This window comes from Chlamydotis macqueenii, chromosome 3 (genome assembly GCF_036417535.1).
Source record: "Chlamydotis macqueenii isolate bChlMac1 chromosome 3, bChlMac1.mat, whole genome shotgun sequence".
NCBI classification, from domain to species: Eukaryota; Metazoa; Chordata; class Aves; order Otidiformes; family Otididae; genus Chlamydotis; species Chlamydotis macqueenii.
Genome location: NC_141558.1, coordinates 60,112,197 through 60,131,590, shown reverse-complemented (window position 1 = coordinate 60,131,590; position 19,394 = coordinate 60,112,197). Strand labels below are relative to the sequence as shown.

Genomic DNA, 19,394 nt, shown 5'->3' with positions numbered 1-19,394 from the left:
CCAGAGTATCACCTCTTGGTCCAAGATTTGACATACATTTTGTATGCTGGAAGAAAAGTTATACAGAGAATGAAATGGCTAATACATGGTTTAAAGGAGAGCCCAAAGAGCTCGGGTAAGAGAGTTGCCCTTAGGTGGGGAAGGTGCCAAGGGCAGACTCACCACAGCACTCCTGAGGCCTGCAGCTTGTGCAGATGCCCTTGCACTCCATCAGTGCAAGGTTTTTCACACCCAGGCCTTTCAGCAGTCAGCATCCGCAAAGGCATCCAAAAGATCTTTAACAAAGCAGGGAACATCCCCCATCAAAACTGTAGATCATTTGAAAATTCAACTTGTAAGGAGGTCTCCAGCCCAACCTCCTGCGTGGTCAAGGCTGTGTCCACTCGGGTGTGGAACACCCCTGAGGAACCCCCTCCATTGCCCGAACTGTCCTCAGCATGAAAAACCTTTTCCTTACACCCGGCCTGAACCTCTCATTTCATCTCACGCCCGTTGTCCCTCAGCCTTCCACCGTGCCTGGCTGCCTCCTTTCCACCACCTCCCCCACGGGTGCTGTCAACCCCCCAGCGCCATCTCTTCCCCAGGCTGAACCAACAAAGCAGGGAAGCTCCGGCCCGGGCACCCCGGGGCCCCCGCTGAGCCCGCTCCAGCCCCTCCGCGTCCTTCCCGCGTGGGAGGCCCGGCTGGAGGCAGCGGCAGCGCTGAGCCCAGAGGGAAAACCGCCGCCCTCCAGCTGCCGCTGAGCTCCCGCCCCACCACCACCACCGCCGCCCTCCTCCGCAGCCCGGGAGGAGCTCATTCCACCGTAACGCCAACGGATCACGAGCCTGCCAGCAGACACCGCCGCCAGAGCCGCTGCGGGGACAGCCGCACGTACCAACCCGCACGGCCGCAACCCCGCACCTCTGATGGGCAGCGGCCGTTGGAGGTGGCCCGAGGCGGGGGCGAAGCTGCCCGCTTTGACGATTGACGGCTGCCCCGGCCAATGGAAGTGGGGCGGGCAGCCGGCGGGCCGGCTGAGGAGGAGACCGGGGTGGGGCGCGGGGGGGAGCGGGGCGCGGATTGGTCGGGGGGCGTGGCCGGCGGGGGTTTCTCCCGGGCTGGGCTGACGGCCGCGGCTGGGGAACTTCAATTTGGTGTGTGAGCGTGAGTCGCGGCGGCGGTCGTTTGGGCGGCAGGTACCGCTGGGAGCGGGTCTTTGGGGGAGTGTGGCCCGCCGCGAGGCCTCCGGCCGGCGGTGGGGAGCGGGGAGGGTGCCGGGCAACTGCGGGGCGGGGCGGGGAGGGACGGGGGAACGGTGACGGTGCGCCGAAGGGCCGCTTTACCCCGAACCCGTCGGCGTCTTCCCCAGCTCCGCTTGGCCCCGTCCGCCGCGGGATGTGGAGGCCGCGGGTGGGGCCGGGCCGAGCCGGGCGTTTGTCTTATGGGCAGAGCTGCCGCTTCCCTCCCGACCCCGAGCGGCTGCTGGGCGGGAGGTCGGGGGCTGTCAGCGCCGGGGCCGGCCGTGGGAGGAGCGGGGACGGCAGGGGGCGGCAGCGGCCCCGAGGAAGCGTGTCCGGAGTGGTGGCCGCGGCGGGGGGGAGCCTCTTCCCTTCTGCTCGGGCGGGCAGGGGTCTGTGAGGGGGCTGGCTCCTCCCTCCTGGCCGCGGCGGTCCGGGCGCTGCTCCCAGGGAGGGGGGCCGTGCGGAGCGGCTCCTCGCCCCTCAGTTTCAAATCTCGGTGGCGGGGCTTTGCCCGCAGCCGCCGCCCCACGGAGGGGGAAGGGGGGCCGACTCGTCCGGAGCCGCGGGCGACCCGGGCCGTGCTCCCCCGGCGGGGGCTGGCCCCGCGTCCCCTGCGTTTCTGGGTCTCCTGCTTCCTGGTCTGAGGCTGCGAGGCGAGCGAGAGGGGTAATTTTTCCCCAAAAATCTCTCCCGGTTTCTGTGGGTGACTGTCCCGCACCCGTCGTATGAATAGTGCGCGGGCAGAGGAGATTTTCAAATCTTTTTCCCTCTAGGGCACCAGTCCTTATTCTGATAACTTCATCTGTTTGCATCTTGGGCTGTTTCTTTCTTTCAGCTGTCAGTGAGCGACTGCAGCAAAATAAGCTAAATAAGATGCTGCACTGAAGCTGTTGATCAATCATTAGGTAGGGAATGAAATTGAGGGAGAGTGTGCATCCCGAATTTCCTTTCTCTTCAGGATTCGAATAAAAATCAGTGTAGAATTCTATTGTATGCTTTTTATCTGCTATTTTTAAAAAATAGACTACATTTCAAGATATGATGACCTGGCCTCTGTGTGAACATTACACACTGACGTCTTCTTTAAAAAATAAGATGTTATTTATAAATTAAAGTCCAAAGTTCTTTTCCTATTATTGTTCCTTTGTAAGGCTTTGACTACAGTACTGTGAAGTCTGAATGGTCTCAAAACAGCTATTAACACTGTGGTAACACTTTTAGTGCAGCATTTTGCCACAGGTGAAGATCCCACTGAGTTGAAGTTAATCCCTTTTGATGTTAATAGTATTGTGCATGCATGTGTATGACTAGAATGGATTTAAAGGAGGTTGCTGCATGCATGTGTATGACTAGAATGGATTTAAAGGAGGTTGCTGTATGAGTGACTGCTGATTGACATAAAGGGAGTTGGTCTGAGGGTTTGTCATCGTAGTGGTTAAGATTTCCAGAAACTGCTTCTGAAATAAATCACTGCCAGGGAACAAGTAATAGCCAACTAGAGTGTAAACTTCAGGTGCTTTGATACCAGTAACAAGTAGCAAACAGTTCAATTAGGATGTTTTTTCCTTCTTGTAAAGCTGTCTAAGACCCATTTTTAATTAAAAACACATAATTTATAGCTTTTTCATTGACATATAGTGCTTTTCTTAGCTTTACTGCCTCATTTTCCTGTCTGCTAGCATGGGTGCTTCCAGAGTGTTAGAGAAATGCGACAAGCACATAGTTCTGTAAAACTTAGCCTTCAGCAAATTCTCATAAACTTGAATGTTTCCAGACCTGGAGAGTTTGAAGTGCTTCTTCAATAGGAACTATCAATAAAATAAACCAGCATCCTTTGGTGTGATATTTTAAAGTTTCAAACAGCAGATAAATTCAGTCTCAAAGCTACAGAGCCAAGTGGTTATAGAACAGACCCAGTTCAAAATCTGTTTCATGGCATCCTGAGTTACACAGGAATGGCCCTGAAAGGGTATTCAGACGAAGCGTTCTGCTTCAGCTGCTGCTCCTCTCCCTTCCAACAAGTTTCCATTTCTGCTTGCCATGCTGTTTTCTATCTGGTATTAACCTCCATGGTGGGAGGCTGAGCTGCTCTGTCTTGCTTAAATTGCAGTGTTCTGCTGAGTTTGATTATCTTTCAGCTTAGAATATGATCTTCCATGTTTTCAGAGGTTATGGATCTTAAAGTTTATATCAACAGATTGTACCCATGGCAGATGAGCTTGCATTGTAACAGTGTCATTTAGAATGATCTAGAGAAGACTTTGAAAAATATACATATTCTGTGCGCACACATGTTGAAAATGGAGAAGAGGGAGAGTTCAAACTTCTTAACAGCCAGGGCCACGTGGAATAGACTTCCAGGCTTCATTCCTTTGGAATGAAACTTTTGTTCCACTTCTAATTGCAGCAATTGCAGTCAATTCATAAGAAATTTCTAGTTTTATTACCTCTCTTTGATATAACTTGAAAAGTGGGAGCAAAGGCATCTCTCTGAAGCCAGTCTGAGTTGTTGATGTCTGTTAATGGGATTTCAGTGACAAGACTGTGGACTGAATAGCTCCTGTTGAGAGAGGATAACCTGAAGAATAATTGTATTACTGTATCCAGCATGATCTGAATAGTTTAATAAGTGTGTATATAGGCAAAATACGCATTTTGCATGTGGCCACCTCCCGAGTCATCCATTTAAGGATGAAGAACATGGGTCACAGGTGGAGAATGGGAAAGTATTCTGGGAAGTACAGACATTTAAAGGAGGTACTGTGAGTTGTGACGAGTGATAATTTAAACATAAGTTCTCTTTAAGTTGCTATTAAAAAAATCAAACTAGATATATAAACAATGTAAAATGTGTGACAAGGTAATAAAATCTTTCTGTAGTTGGTGCTTATGGGATTCCTTTTTGAATTCTGCATTCACTTTTGGCATTAAACTTTAGAAAGTTGATAATAATAACCTGAAATGATTTAAAAAGTTACAAGAACTGGGAAGCATATTTCGGTACAAAAGATTGATCTATTTAAGGATTCAAAAGGGAGGGAACAAAATTAAATGGTGATCAATGTACCTGTAATGTGGATGAGAGCAGGTAATAGTGGCTTTGGAAGGATTTGGTGGTAGGAAAAGGATTTAAAGGGTTTACATTTTTAATAGTTATGTCTGTAGTATGAAAGAGTACAAGTTTTCTACATTTTAGTTTGCCATGTGTAAATTCCAGTAGGGTAAAAATGATTTTACCAAAGGTTATCGTGTATTTGCCATTAGATATTTTTAAAGCAAGATTGAATGCTTTCCTGAGAAAGACGTACTAATTCAAACGGCAGTTTCATTTGGGATCTGATCTTAAGTTGAGAGGGAGCGAGAACAGGGAAGGTGGGCTTTCTTTCTTGTTGCAGGCAAAATTAACCCAAGAAAAGCAGTGCTGGAAAACTGTCGGTTGTATACTCGCACAGTGGCTGGACACAAGAAAGGGGATGGGAGCAAGAAAAGGGGATGTGGGAGTGTGTGATTGTGTTATAGCCTGGGTTATATGAGAAGTCAAACTGCATCATCTTTCTGGCCTTCTAACTTGAAAGAAAAGACTCCTGTTGACTTTAAAAGCATTAGACTTTGTAATAAACCTCCACATTTCTATTTTTTTTAAAAGAGATTAAATCAAAGTGCAAGTTAAATGATTGTGTATTTTTCTTTTCCTATTTGGAAGGAATGTTCACATCCTAAAAAAGATATTTCTTATTTAAACACAGGTCAACTTTGCTTATCTGGTTTTTTTTATTCACTTGGTGAGATAATTTTTGGTGTCATTTGACTCTAAATTTAACTCTCTTGTAGGTAAAGAAGATACTGTGCTGTTATCCTGTTGTCATAGGTGATTGCATTTTACTAATCTTCAAGACTTGTATTGGAGTTAAAGGTAACTTGTGTTTTTGTTTGTTTTTTTTTTAATATCAGAAAATTCACGATAGGAATGTACTAAATAGGCAGAGTTCTGTGTTCCGTTTCTCAAATATTTTTGCTGTTGATGTGATAAATGTATATGGTTTAAGTTTTTGTTTTTGTAATATTTGTAGTTTTATACAAGAAAGAACATACAGTACTGATACAGTAAATACTTTGATGTGTAGCATATTCTTACATTCTTAATTAAAAAGTTTATGATATAAAATCTTCTGTGAAGGTAATTTTACTAGTGACTTGTTTCCTCCATAGACTTCACTTTGTCTTTGAGTACTTTGTAAAGTTTTACAGACTAAGTGAAGGCCATATCAACAGAATATTGCTTATTTTCTGTTGGGTAGTAAAAAAATAGCCACTCTGTTTGGCTAGTGAAATGATAAAAGTATGTTTTGTTTATGGTATGAGGTTAGACTTGCATGTAATGCAAGTGGGATATCTCAGCAAGAATACATGCCTCTTTATTTTAACAGACTTGGGGAAGAAAAAGTTTGTTTCCATGGCAGTAGTGTCTGATGTTTTAGTGGCACTGGGCGAACACTGCGTTACAGCAACTCTGCAACTGCTGCTACCTGCCCAGCAAGCTATATAGGCATTGTTGACTATAATGTTGAATAGCACTCTGTAATTTCAGTTTTACAGCTTGTGGCTTAGTTTCTTAATTTTATGTTCTTTATGTTGTTTCTTACATCTGACATACTACCTTGAAAATAGAAACAATCAGAAGAAATCCATGGACTTGATAGGTGAAACTTTGAACCACAACAAAACAAAACTCATCCTCTTTCCTTTCTCAATTCTCTTCACCTTTTTGCCTTCTACACTCGTGTACCCTGGGTTTTTTCCTAGTTCTGGAAGAAAGCTGAGTTTGGATCTTTGCTCATTCTTACAAGAGTAGAGGACTCATAAAGGAGAATTTCAGATGCCTACCGTTTGCTCTACACACTGCATCTTCCTTTGATGATGGCATGATGTTTCATGACTGGACTCAAGTATGAGATGCTTTGAAGGCCTCACTTAGATGCTTTGAAGGCCTCACTTAGATGCTTTGAAGGCCTCACTTCTGTTAAATCAGCCTCTTGTATAAAGTCTGGCTGGCTCTGAGTATTCTCAGAAGCAGGTAGTAGTGTTTTGTTGGAGTGGTGTTTTTGGTGGTTTGTTTTTGTTTGTTTGGGTTTTTATCTGATGGAGATAAGGTACTACTGCTGTTCATCTATGTAGTGCTTTTATTAAGAGTAGCTTGGCTCTTCAGATACCTTGTGAAGGAGCATTGCAAGAGGACCCTCTCTTTAAAACTGGAGACTTCTTTGTCAGTGTCTAGGGTGTTAACTGAGTGTTTTACTTGATATTATGTCTAGCATGGTGCTCGTATTTGTCTGTGTCTTGGTTTCTTCTCCCTGGATTCTTTCTGAAGAGGGTGATAGAGCCTGTCTTTTATCTTACTTTGCTGTTACTAAGTGATGCACTGTGTGTGCTCTGTAAGGCCATTTTTAGAAGATGCTGGCATTGAATAGTAAAATAGGGTTAACTAAGGACAGTTTAAAGGGAACTATAGATTGCCTTGATGCTCTGCGTTTGACTCTTCCCTTTTGCTTCTAACATTGTCTATGCGGTTTTCTGTTTGCTAAGCAGTAGTTCTGGAGAACTGCTCTGCAGGAAAAGATGTTCAGTTACCAGAAAATAAAAATAGACTCTAAAAAAGAAATGTGGATTCTCTGAAAGGTCAGTTTCATCTTAAATTGCTTGCACTGATGACAAAGCAGAGTTTAACCAAATATTGTTGTTGAATGACCCTGTAATTAGTAGTGTTGTACAGCTAAATGTAACACCAGATTTTACTGTAAATTACTACTATCCCATTACTGTGGCTTGAGAAGTATTGACTATAACTGTGGTATTCTTTTTAGTGGTCTGGATAAGAATTTGACTACAACATTTTAAGAACATAGTTCTTGTATTTTTAATAACATTCTTTACTACATATTTAAAATGTATGATGTGATCTCTTACCACAATGGAAAATTAGAACAGCTTTTTCTAATTTGAAGTACTCAGTAATCCTGTATATGGGATTTAAAATATATATTCTTATTGCAAGCTTTTGAGTTGGTAATAGGCAGACCTTTAAATTCTGATTGACTCAGCATGTATTCGACTTCTGAAAATCAAATCAAAATTAAAATTTGATGATAAAAACATGCTCTTGAGTTTCTCATTTGTTGAAACATTTTTATTGCATCCAGTTACTCACAAAAACAAGGATTCATTAATAAAATATTTTAGAATATACTGAGTATGTCCTGCAAACTCCTTTGAATTTAAACATTTCCAATTTGGATCTGAAAGTTTTTGTTCAATTTCCCAACACAGTGTCTTGTACTTTGTAGATGCTACTTGTGAACAAACTATTGCTATTTCCTTAGTTGAAAGAAGCTGTTTTATCCCATTTGGCTTACTCTTTTAGAAGTTATACTTAAATGCTGTACTGTAACTGCTGTTGTTCCATCACCAGTCAATTAAAGAAATGTGGCAAAACAGCAAGCCTCATTGTGCTCCTCTTAGAGGACTGGTTTCTTTTTCTTGTATGGCTTTTTGGGTACCTTTCCTGCTAGGATATTGCATTATTGGACCATGAATTTGAAGCAAATACAATGTCTGAAGGAAAAGAGTAGGGAGGGGAAAACCCACAACCAAAACTCAAAAAATGTTGTAGCATAAACTTCATACTTGAGTCCGTGTTTGGTCTTAAGGCTGCTTTGTCCTCTCTGTAGTAAACACTTTTGTATTGCAGTAATCTTTGACAAGATGTTAGCTACATAATGGTCCAAGGCAGCTGCTCGGATCCAGCCTGGGATTGCCAGATATTAATACTGCTACTCCTTTACAAGCCCCAATTGCAAGTGATTTTAGTATTAAACCTGTTTTGGACCTCTAGTTATATCATGTTAATTGACTTAAGCTGTTGGATATTTGGGCTCACTTTCACAGTATGCTTTCTGTACTCTTTATGTGCTTGAGGATGTGTCTTACAGAAAGCTGTTAATGTTTAATGAGATCTGTGCACTTACAGATTTACTTATTTTTCCTCCCCCCCTCCCTGCCTTTAAGTATGATCTTTGCTTACAACATGAGACCATTTAACTTTTTCTGAATATATTGAACTATTTTCATTCAGAAGGGTAAGATACATTTCTAAAGATCGAAATGTATATTCTCAGTCTTTTATTGCTTAATTCCATTCAGCAGAAAAGGTGAAACACATAGCATATTAAAACATAACCTTTTTTTTTGGTCACAGTTTAATTCAGTCCCAGTGCCGTTTCAGAAAGTAAGAATTCTATTTAAGTTCCGTGAGATAACTGCAGAATAGAATAATGACTTACAGCAGAGATCAAATACTTGAGATACTGGGGGAGGGGGGAGTTCACACTATTACCAGCACATTGTTCTTGTACTGTAGCAGAAATGAAACTATATGTAAGTGAATTTGGGAATACTTCAGTTGTGTGTTGTAGGTGAGAAAATGCTCGGAGAAAAGGTGCCTTGTCCATAAAAATGCTCTGTAAAATGACTTACATTGCCAGAGTGATCTATGGTTAAAAACCTCATCCAAACACAAGATTAGATCTTACCACAGAATACAGCAGTGAATAACAGCATTCTGACCTGTGGAGAGTGCCGGTGTGATATATTCCAATAATCAAGTTTTAAGAACGCATATATAACAAATTTAACTGGGTATTCCTGCTTTTGGAAGATGTGAAGGGACTGAAGACAAACTTCTTTGCCACTGCCCCCATACATACCCACGCACATTTGTTCTAGCAAACTTAGTAAAAGATACATAACCCTACATTTACTTTCATCCTCAGACCATTAAAAGCTCAATAATCCTGACAGAATATTTGGAGTCTTAACTAGAGATCAGGTATTAAGTGTGAGACATCTTTCTGGAGGAAAAGTTTGTGCAGTTTTTGCTTTGATATGAAAGGATGATGCTAGAATCATAGAATGGCTAGAGTTGGAAGGGACCTTCAAAGGTCATCTAGTCCAACCCCCCTGCAAGGAGCAGGGACATCCCTGTCTAGATCAGGTTGCTCAGAGCCTCATCCAGCCTGGCCTTGAATGTTTCCAGGGATGGGGCATCCACCACCTCTCTGGGCAACCTGGTCCAGTGTTCTACAACTCTCATTGTAAAAAATTTTTTCCTAATAGCCAATCTAAATCTACCTCCCTCTATTTTAAAACCATTACCCCTTGTCCTATCACAACAGGCCCTACTGAACAGCCTCTCCCCATCTTTCCTGTAGGCCCCCTTGAGGTACTGGAAGACTGCTATCAGGTCTCCGCGGAGCCTCCTCTTCTCCAGGCTGAACAGCCCCTACTCTCTCTCAGCCTGTCCTCATAAGAGAGGTGCTCCAGCCCTCTGATCATCTTTGTGGCCCTCCTCTGGACCTTCTCCAACTGGTCCATGTCCTTCTTGTGTTGGGGGCTCCAGAACTGGACACAGTTCTCCAGGTGGGGTAATACAGAAGCTGCATTACTTCTTGTCTCTGTATGTAATATGGACTTCTGTTCCTTCTGTTTCAGAAAACATGCCAACTTGTTTGAAAGTCTAAATGATTTGTCTCTTTATCTTGGGGAATCATGAGACTTGAAGTACTGGGCTAACAATGAAAAATGTTTTTTTTTTTTGGTTTTTTTTTTTTACTGCCTGCAAATGGATATTTTCAAAAGCCAATGTGGAAAACACAAAATATGCTCTCTATATATTGGGAGCAGATCCACCTCAACCATTTTTTGCTTTTATAAAAAGGCAGCTTCCTAGCATTTTTCAGACCTTTTTTTTTTTAGTTTTTCTTGATTTTTTTTTTTTAGTATTTTTTTTCAGTCTCTTAATTTGCATTTCAAGTCAACACCTACTATGAAGATGGTTGGTTTACTATAAATTTCCGCAGCTGTTGGTGCTGTTTTAGAATACGTTATATGCCTTAGATAAAGAACAAGCCATACACAATATGTAGCAGTGTTAACTTTGGGTCCAGATGAAAACAATTTTTATTGGCTGAACTGGTTAGTTACTGTCATGAGCCCTAATTTTCTGGCTTGACTTGTATCTGTAAAATGTTGAATGATGTAGGAAGATTAATTTGCCTGGTGAAGTACACGTTTTGTTTTTGGGTTTGTGTTTTTTTTTTTTGTGGTTTTTTTTTTTTTGTTTTTAAATCTAAGAAGCTAGTATGTTGCAGTTTATATGTCAAGCTTATTGAAGGTAAAATCAACCTGCTGCTTCCGCGTACTACTGAATGATCTTTGCTTGCTTGCAAAGGATACTCAGTGAAAATCTGTGGATGCTTCCTGTTCAAAAGCTCACGGGGATGTTCTTGCTTTACTTATATTAAAAACAAGTCAGTTTTTCTTTGACTTTTTCGGTTAAATGTTTTAAGACTCCATGTAAGTAGTTACATTAGAGAGACTTTTCTGGAAGTGTTAGTTTTCAAGTTCTAAATAGGTTTTTCTGTTGTGTTGTTCCCAAGGTTAACAACAATATATGATCCTAGGTAGAAAGATCTGTAAATAAGCAGTTAAATTAATTGCACAAGACATAACACAATATATTTTCTAATTTTGTTACACAAATGTGAAAATTGATGATTTTGTGCAGTTAAGTCTTTTTTCCTAGATGCATTCAGATATAGTATTGTTCTCCAATAGTTCAGGAATGTAACTGGTATTTGATTAATTGTGTGGAAATTGGTGTTGTAGAGGCTTGAGTAATTTTCTCACATGACAGAAAAATGTTAGTTTGATTCCTGTATGGAAATAAAGTTGGAAAGCTTTGCAGTGCATAATTTTTATAAAATGAAAGAGAAAAAAATAATAAAATAGCAACTTTGACATCTTTTAACCCAAAACTTCATAAGTGTTAAATATTCTTATTAGAACAGCACAGTTCTGCTACAATGGGAATTCCACCTGTAATGTTTTTCTAGCTGTTTGTTTGCTATTGTCTTGTTTGCAGTTGTCTTTAATGTAAGACAAACCATGCTTTTGCATTGGATATTTGCAAGCTTAAAATTAGTTATTTCTACTTTTCAGTAGCATAAAACAAAATTACAGAAATTTGTTTTCTCTAAACATAGTTTTGCAGAGCCTTATTAGTCTGAAATGGTATGTGGACTACGATGGTATGGAGGGAAAATGTACAACTGTGTAGGAGTGAATTTGAGCTGGAGATACTTGAGACATTTCTGACTATGATTCATTATTTCTTTGGTTTGGTGAGCTTAGAGAGTATGGTATGACTGCTGTACCTTTTGATCATATGTATCTTGTGTGTACAAACTTTTGAAGAGCAAATTTGGCCACAAACTGGATTGTATTTTTTTTTTTCTTTAATAAGCTCAAATTTAGTATTGAAGTAGTGATACCAGTGGGCAACTCTGTGTCCATGGATCATTCAAGGATAGTACTTCTGAACTATTGCTCCTATCACGGCACCTTTAAAACAAGAATGTACTTAGAGATGCTTTTAAAGTTGGAGGCTGAGTATCAGCAGTCTGTATTGTGGTTCCCGTAAGCAACTGAAATTGGGTTTTCATTTATAGCAGTAGATATACTGTTGTGAGTATAATTTCTTTTGTCTCCCCTCCATTTCAGCTTATCCTCTAAAGGCATAGATCCTCGTATTTTCTCTCCCCTTCATCCTTTCAGCTCCAAGCCCTTTGTAACCTTCTCCTCCCCACTTCATTTTCTTCTGTTCTCTTGTCTTTTTTTTTTTGGTCTCCCTTTTGAATTAACTGTAAAGCAAACATTACTGTTGTTTACAAAGTCCTGTACTACTGAAGAACTGAAGAGGGCTTTTGCTCTGCTAGTCATTGCTAAAGAAACATTTGTAATGAGTTGAGAGTGCTCTGATGGTGATACACTGCAAAGGTATGCAAAACTTTTTGTCTCTGCTGTGAGAAGTAAAATGTCACCTGATCCACCGCTGGGATTTTTAAATGCTACCATACTTAAGTATGAAAGGCTGCTTGTTGCTTTATATGAAGGTAATAGCATTCAGGGGTTTAGTGGAAATTAAAGCAGCCTTTTCAGTATTTTTTGTTTAAAAATGGGCAACATAACTATGGCTGCAAATGAGATAATCCAATATAGGCCTTACATAAACATTATTACAGTATAAAGCCTCTTCTCTTGCAACATCAAACTAATCTGAATATGCTCTTATGCAGCATTTCTAACTTTGTTTTGAAAACAGTTGATGCTCCTTTCACTCTGCTAGACTGAGGGAGATGCCTTGTTATCTTTTGAGGAATATCTTCCTTTGCATGAAAAACCTTTCCATTTACTGACCTGTCTCTATGCTTGTAAAGCACTGCCACAAGCGACGCTTACTTTTCAAGAGTATGCAGTCATTCACATGACAAAACTGTCTTTGCTGATACCCTGAAGGGCTAAAATATTCTGCAAAAGTTTTATCAACGAGTGCTTTTCAGCCAAGAGGGCATGTGTACTGTAATCAGTTTTCCAGTTTGATCCTCTGATTTGGTTGTAGTAACTTTTTTGAATCATTTGTATGCTTTGTTGTTTTGCTGTTTTTCTTCAAATCAGACTTGCAAATTTTAGTGTAGAAGTTTTGAGGAACCAAGCAGAAAGATCAAGCTCTTTAAATTCTTAGCTTTCTCTTGCACAGGGAGAAATAATAGCAAAAGTCTCTGATGCATGTGGAGAGCATAGGTACAAGGAGGAATCTAAAGTTGCATAGGTTTTTTTTTTCCCCTGGGTTTTTTTTTCCCCTCTGTTTTGTTTGGTTGGTGTTGTTTTTGTTTTGGTTTGTTTTTTTTTTTTTGTTGTTCCAAATTCACTTGGAGTTTTTTGTTCTGCAGCCTTTTGTACTCTATTAAGATAAGCTCTACTTATTCCACCTGATGGGTAAATGCTGCTAGTCTTTTTCTTCTTACAGCTAGTGGGCTTCATAGCTGTTTGTCTAGCATCACAGTGCAAATGGCGATATTCAAAGGTCTGACTAGCAGCTAGTTCTTGAATAGCATAAAGTAGAAAAAGTGAGAAGTAAAGAGACTTGCAGTGTGATGTAAAGCAATGACTATGCATTATTGTGGTTTTGTGCTCACAAGATATTTCAGTCAGCATAGCAATGTATGATCAGGAGGATGCTGATTTGTTTCCCGTGGATGGTTTTATTTCCTCTTATGTAGGGAATTTTAACTTAAACATTTAACTCTGTCTATAAAATTAAATATGTCTAAAACCTTCACTGACTGTTTTTGCTGTTGACTTAAATTTAAAGAATGTGTAAGAAATACAGGAGTATTAATTAGCAGAACTAATCTACTTATGATAGACTGTCATTGTCTACACTAATATATTTTTAAACTGTGTGACTTCGCAATTAAAAGTTATTGCATCAAAATGGCTAGCTATAGTGACTTTCTAAAATTGCTGCCAGCAGTTTGCACAAGAGAGGGTGTTGAAATATAGCAGTTGACAGGCAGACAAAAAGTACCTTTTTGGGAAGAATTTGTTGTAGTGAAAATTACAATTATTTTACCCCAAAATGCAAAGACAGATGCATTAAGAGATTTCTGGATTTTTTTCTAATTTTTTTTGATGGTCTTATGAGTATTGTGTCTGTTTTGTTCTGTAGCTTACATAAGCATTAGGAGACTAGAGTGTTATTAAATATGAGGTATCTCCTGACCTTTCAGAAAAGGTTGAGATGCCATTATGAGTTCTAAATCAGATCTGCTGAGTTCTTGTAATAAGATACCAAAGACTCTTAATTTTTTTCTTTTCCCCATAGAGTGTCAAGAGAGTTGTAACTTGATTTATGCTTTTGTTTTCTCTTCTTCAAGTCAAGAAACTTAATTAAGGAGCTTAAGCTCTACACAGGCTGCAAATGAACTTCTCTGATGTGTTTTATGATAGATATCTCTAACGCAGCTTACTGAACTTGGTATGTTCTTCAAAAGAAAAAAAATATGGAAGTTGTTATAGTCAGTCCCCTGGGTGAGACCAAAGTGCTTTACATATTGTCTGTATGTGAAGATGTCTGTGTCTAAACTATCACTGCAGCTTTGAAACTGTCCATTAGTGCTCAGATTGGAAGTAGATGGACTACCCCGCTGTGAGTAAATGTGACCTTTTGATTCAGGATGTGACGCTTCTGTTTACATATACAGTGGTTGTGCTCCCTGCTTCCAGTCTGAGAGTTCGCCATGCCCAACAAAGTAAACTGAAACAAATTCTGTGCCCTTGTGACAGGGGTACAGAAGTGATGCCATGAGTTATTCATAGTGTGAGGAATTGGTGGTGCCAGAATTCCAAGATGACTGTCTAAAGCTTTGTTTTCTCAGACTTGTCAGCTGCAACAGTTGAGGTACATTGATAACCAGTGTGAACTAACAGAGTTTGAATACTTGCAAAACCATAATGAATATTTGACTAAAATTGTCGAACTAGCAGTGCAGGAGATAAAATTCATCTGCATCAAACCTCTCTGCATTATCAGAGAATACCTGCAGCAGGCAGAGCCTTTTGATTTGTCCCCGTTGCCTCATATCCTTTCACTAGGTACCACTGTGTAGAGCCTGGCTCTGTTTTCTTTACTACTCCTATCAGGTATTCATACTCTGTGATAAGATCCCTTGACCCCAGGCCTTCTCTTTCCCAGGCTAAACAATCCCAGCTTTCTCAGCCTCTCCTCATATGGCAGATGCTGCAAGCTTTGAACCATCTTTGCTGGACTTGCTCCAGTATGTCCTCAACTCTCTTCTACTGAGTAGCCTAAAACTGGATGAACCTGCATAATGTGCAGCAGGGACATGATGCCAGAAAACAGTCTACTGTGAATCCATAGGCATCTGTTGGGTATGGGAAAGGGTCCTACTGGTTTGTCTAGTAATGCTCTCTTGTATGTTGTCTTTGTACATTCTGCCAGTAATTACTTTGGCACTCCTTATAAGAACACAGATTTGATTCTGAAGACCAGCTTCTAGGCTTGTATCAGGTGTTTCAGATGGTAGTAATAGGGTAGGAGAGGATTAGTCAAAAGAGGATCAATATAGAGAATGGGTTTTACTTTTAAGTATGTATGTGTATGTACATATATGATTTATAAGCTAATGGTTAAAAATAAAGTCACATGATGTAGCTTCTAAAGCAAAGGCAAGAGATTTCTTCCGGTTTGTTTTGCTTTGATCATTATTTATTTGTACAAATATGTCTTGAGAAGACGTCAGATGGGGCTTAAACTCTGTAAGGTGCAGTTGTTAGACTTGGGGCAGTTACAGAAATCTTACAACTGGGAGACAGAAGGTAGTATTTCCAATTTCAGTTGAGAATTCTGATTTACTTTAGCAGGCTTTTTTCCCTCTCTGAAAACTTTTGCCTACTTTTTGCTTCAAGAATAGTTAATACCTCTGGTAAAACTGAGTATTTGTAGACTGCCTTTTGCTGTCAGGCAAGTCTTGCTGCTATACAAATGCCCTCTCTGTTGTTGACTTTTGTTCCAAAAACCATGTCAACTGTTTTGCTGTATCCTCTGTAAGCTTTTAAGTTAACTCAGCTAAATGTATTTTATTTAGCAACTGAAATCTCTGACTGCTTGTTGTGAGTAAAAGGTCTTATTTCCTCCTTTTTTTTTTTTTTTTGCAAATAGGAAAAGATGTTAACTAGCAGGAAAATGTTGCAAATTAGGGAAAATAGAATCACGATCGTTACCTTAGTAACACTTAAGTCGTTTGCTAGGCATCTTTCAGTACATGTACAACTCTTCTCTGTTAGACCTAAATGACAGCTGCTGCTTCTTCTTTGGAAGCTTTATTATGAAAGTAAGAATTTTCTTAAATGCGATAAGATTATTTTTGATGCAGGGTTTTAACATAGTTATTAATACCTCCTTCACATTTGTTCTTCAAGAAGTTCTTTCGAATTTATTGTTAGCTACCCTTAGTTTTTCCTTAACAAAGACTCTTTTGAAATCCTAGCCTTGGTTTGTCTAGTTTTTTACTAGTATCACTTATATGGAATTAAACTAAATTTATTACTAGAATATTGCCATACTGTAGCAATGAAACAGAGTGCCTCAGCACTGTAATGGTGTCTGATTCCCTGACCCATGTATTTTGCTTTTCTACTTACTAGCTTTTTGTTACCTTTTTAAGCATTAGAAGCTATCTATCAACCTATATGTATCTTGTGTTTTAATTAACACCTGTGGCAATGGAAAGTTCGTAGCAAACTTCCTTTCTCCTGATTTTTAACCAAGGGCATGCCATGACTCAAGTGCAAAACCCATAGTCCTTCACAGGTATTTCTTCACTGTTTCAGACCAGGAGAGAATCTACTAGTAGACCACACAGTAGAGTGGGCCTGGCAACAACTGATAAATAAATCTATCCCTCCAATGTGTTTTGAAGTGTTTAATGAGTAGCAGGAGATAAAGACTGTGTTAGATTCCAAAGCTTGTCCTGGTGGTTGTAGTCTGGATTGTTAAGAAAACACATAATATGCTTGATCAAATGAAGCTGAGTATTCCAGACAGAGAATTAATTGAGCTTCTTTTAAATGCAGAAGCTGTGCAGTCTCTTTTTCTGTGACCTTAAACACATGGGAAAGAAGATAGTTTCTAAGCAAAGGGAAAAGGAAATTGTCTCATATTTATTAAATCCTTTTCCTATCAGGAAGTATGCATCAGGATTATATGTTTGGCAAGCAAGAGTACATATTTTGGCACATACTTCTCTCTTTGTAACTTTAACAGCCTGCCAGCATTGCAGGCAACACTAGCAGCAGTCTGTGTCCCAGACAGTTTTGATTATAAATCCCAGTGCCTGCAGTGGGGAAGAAAGCTCCATGGGGATGGGTACTATTTGATCTCCTTGGCTCCTTTTTCTTCCCTACTGCACTGTCAAAAGAGAGGCTAAGGAATAGCTGGAGAAGGCAAGACGATGGTCATGCTGGTAGTAAACCCTCTCTGCATCCTAGTTAAATATCCTGTGAATATTGTCTAAATTTGAGGATGTTCCAGGCTTGTTGTGATGGAACCAGTGGTCTGCAATCTAATTGTATCTGAAAGATCTTCTACAAACCATTGTTTGAGTGCACCAGCCCCCAGAATTACAAATGGCATTGCCTACACAGGCATTCCAGAAATTTTGTATGCAGCCTTTTCTTGCTTATCAAAGGCAAAGTTGATAGTTTTTTCCAATTTTTAGGTATATGGCTAAAACTTTTTTTTAAGTTCCTCTGGGGCCAAACAGTGTTGTAAACTTTAGTCCTCAGTCAGTGATCAGATGTGTATTGATAACTGTGCCATTTGATGCGACAGCGGCTTCCTCATTTGCAGAAGAAAAAGGGCAAAAATAGTTGAGCATAGTTATGTTTTCTGTGAAGACTTTGTGTAATAGTGATGACTATGCTATTAAAATACGTCATTTAGAATAGCTAAGCTAGAACTTCTGAAGCGTGAAGAGAGGCAAATGATGAGAGTAGATGCACTTGTATGGGAAAGATTCTGAGGGAAAGACTGAATGTCCAGTATCATCTGATTTTTCAAGCAGAGTTTAGTACCTTTTTATGCCTTTTTTTTTTTTTGTTAAGAAACCCCAAATTGTTAATATAAATATGTTTAATAAGGTAGCTAGTGTGTTAACACAGTTTGAGTATTTTATGCAAACTTGTTATTCTTCTAAACTGTTTGAATAGAATACAGTTCTGAAATGTTATGGGAACATTCCATCTACAAATACATTTTATCATCACTCTGGAATGAATATGAAATGGAATAACATATGTCTTTTCAATGTATGTCTTCAAGCAAATTTTATTTTATTTAAAACTTGCTTTAAAATGTGTAAAGCTTGCATCTTAAAATCTAGTATATTCCCTTTAATGTTAGTTATTTGGGGAACTGGAGACAAATGTGTAAGCAATATTTTGTATAACTTGTTTGACTGTAAACTGCTTTTATGGACCAGCTAAATACATATTCTGTTTTTGATTAAAATGTGGTGGGGTTTTTTAAGAAATATTTTTAAAGCCAATTGGTTTTTTCAAATACTAAGGAAGTTTTTAGATTTTGAACAGCATCGTAACATAAAATGGAAACTTATCTACTAGTATTCTTTTTAACTTCCTGTAAGCTATATATTGTGGTATATTTTTGTGGCATGTAAACTTCCAATCTACATATTTAGATTTGCAAAATATTTGATAATTACAAATTGTTGGTACTCTTTGCTCAATTTTATCACATATCTGTTAGTCTGTGGTTTGATCTCAAATGTAGGTTTTTAAGCCTGCAACGAGGAAAACTGAAGCTACAAAGAGTAAGACCTTTGATTACTGTGCATATAGAAGCTACTCTCCATGACTTAAAGGAATTGAATTAACACAACAATATATTTGTTTTTCTTCAAGGGAGCACTAAGGTGTTGCCAATAAAAGGACTGTTGAAATAACTGTAGTGTCTTCCATAGTTTCAGTTATACCTACCACATGCCAAGTGTTTTGTATCTTATTGGATAAGACAAAAAATACTATTACTACTTGCCTTAACCATATCATATAGTTCATTCATTTAGTTGATATTACTTAGCAGAAAAGGATTATTATTTTTATGCTATAAAGACAATAGAGACTTAATCTGCAAAATCAACAAACAGAAAGGTTTGATTACATGTTATAATTCCTTTGGCAGCAGTTCTCATTTAGGAAACTTCTGCCACTATATGTGCTTTCTCTGTATCCCCCCTTCCCCTTCCACACAAGAGACTGCTGCTTCAACTTTCTCCACACGTCCTATGAAGACATACATATTGTCCCTTGTTTATTTTAGTTAGCTGTTTAGGTAGCTTCTCCCTAAACCAGGTATGTGAAATAGTTCATTTCAGACATCAGTTGGGAAGATACATCTTAAACCAAAATTATAATGAGTAATTGTAGCCTTACTAGATGGTACCTAACATTCTTCTTCCAAGTATGGAACTGATGTTCATTCAATTTGTTAAATTTTAATTTGGCGTGCACTGCAATGAAAAGCTGAATGAAAGAGCACTGTAAATTTTTCTTTTAGAGGTATCAGTGCAAGATTTAACTGGATGGATATAATAGTTTAAAAAATGGTGCTATCAGTGCAGTAATACACCTGATTGGTGTTCATGAGTGAAAGTAACAATGCTTCTTACTTTAATA

General features: G+C 39.4%; 1 protein-coding gene across 13 annotated transcripts in view; it reads left to right on the top strand.

The window, feature by feature from the left end:
* The first annotated feature begins 1,093 nt into the window (after positions 1-1,093).
* EPB41L2 (erythrocyte membrane protein band 4.1 like 2) overlaps positions 1,094-19,394 on the top strand; it is a 108,234-nt gene continuing 89,933 nt past the window's right edge. For 11 of the 13 annotated variants that reach the window (XM_086745872.1, XM_086745867.1, XM_086745866.1 and 8 more), the window contains exons 1-2: positions 1,094-1,178; positions 5,055-5,136. The gene's annotated coding sequence lies outside the window, so the exon portion shown is untranslated. Of the gene's footprint in view, positions 1,179-2,070; positions 2,129-5,054; positions 5,137-19,394 lie in introns of those variants that run through there. The other 2 variants (XM_086745860.1, XM_086745861.1) reach the window with 2 other exon arrangements.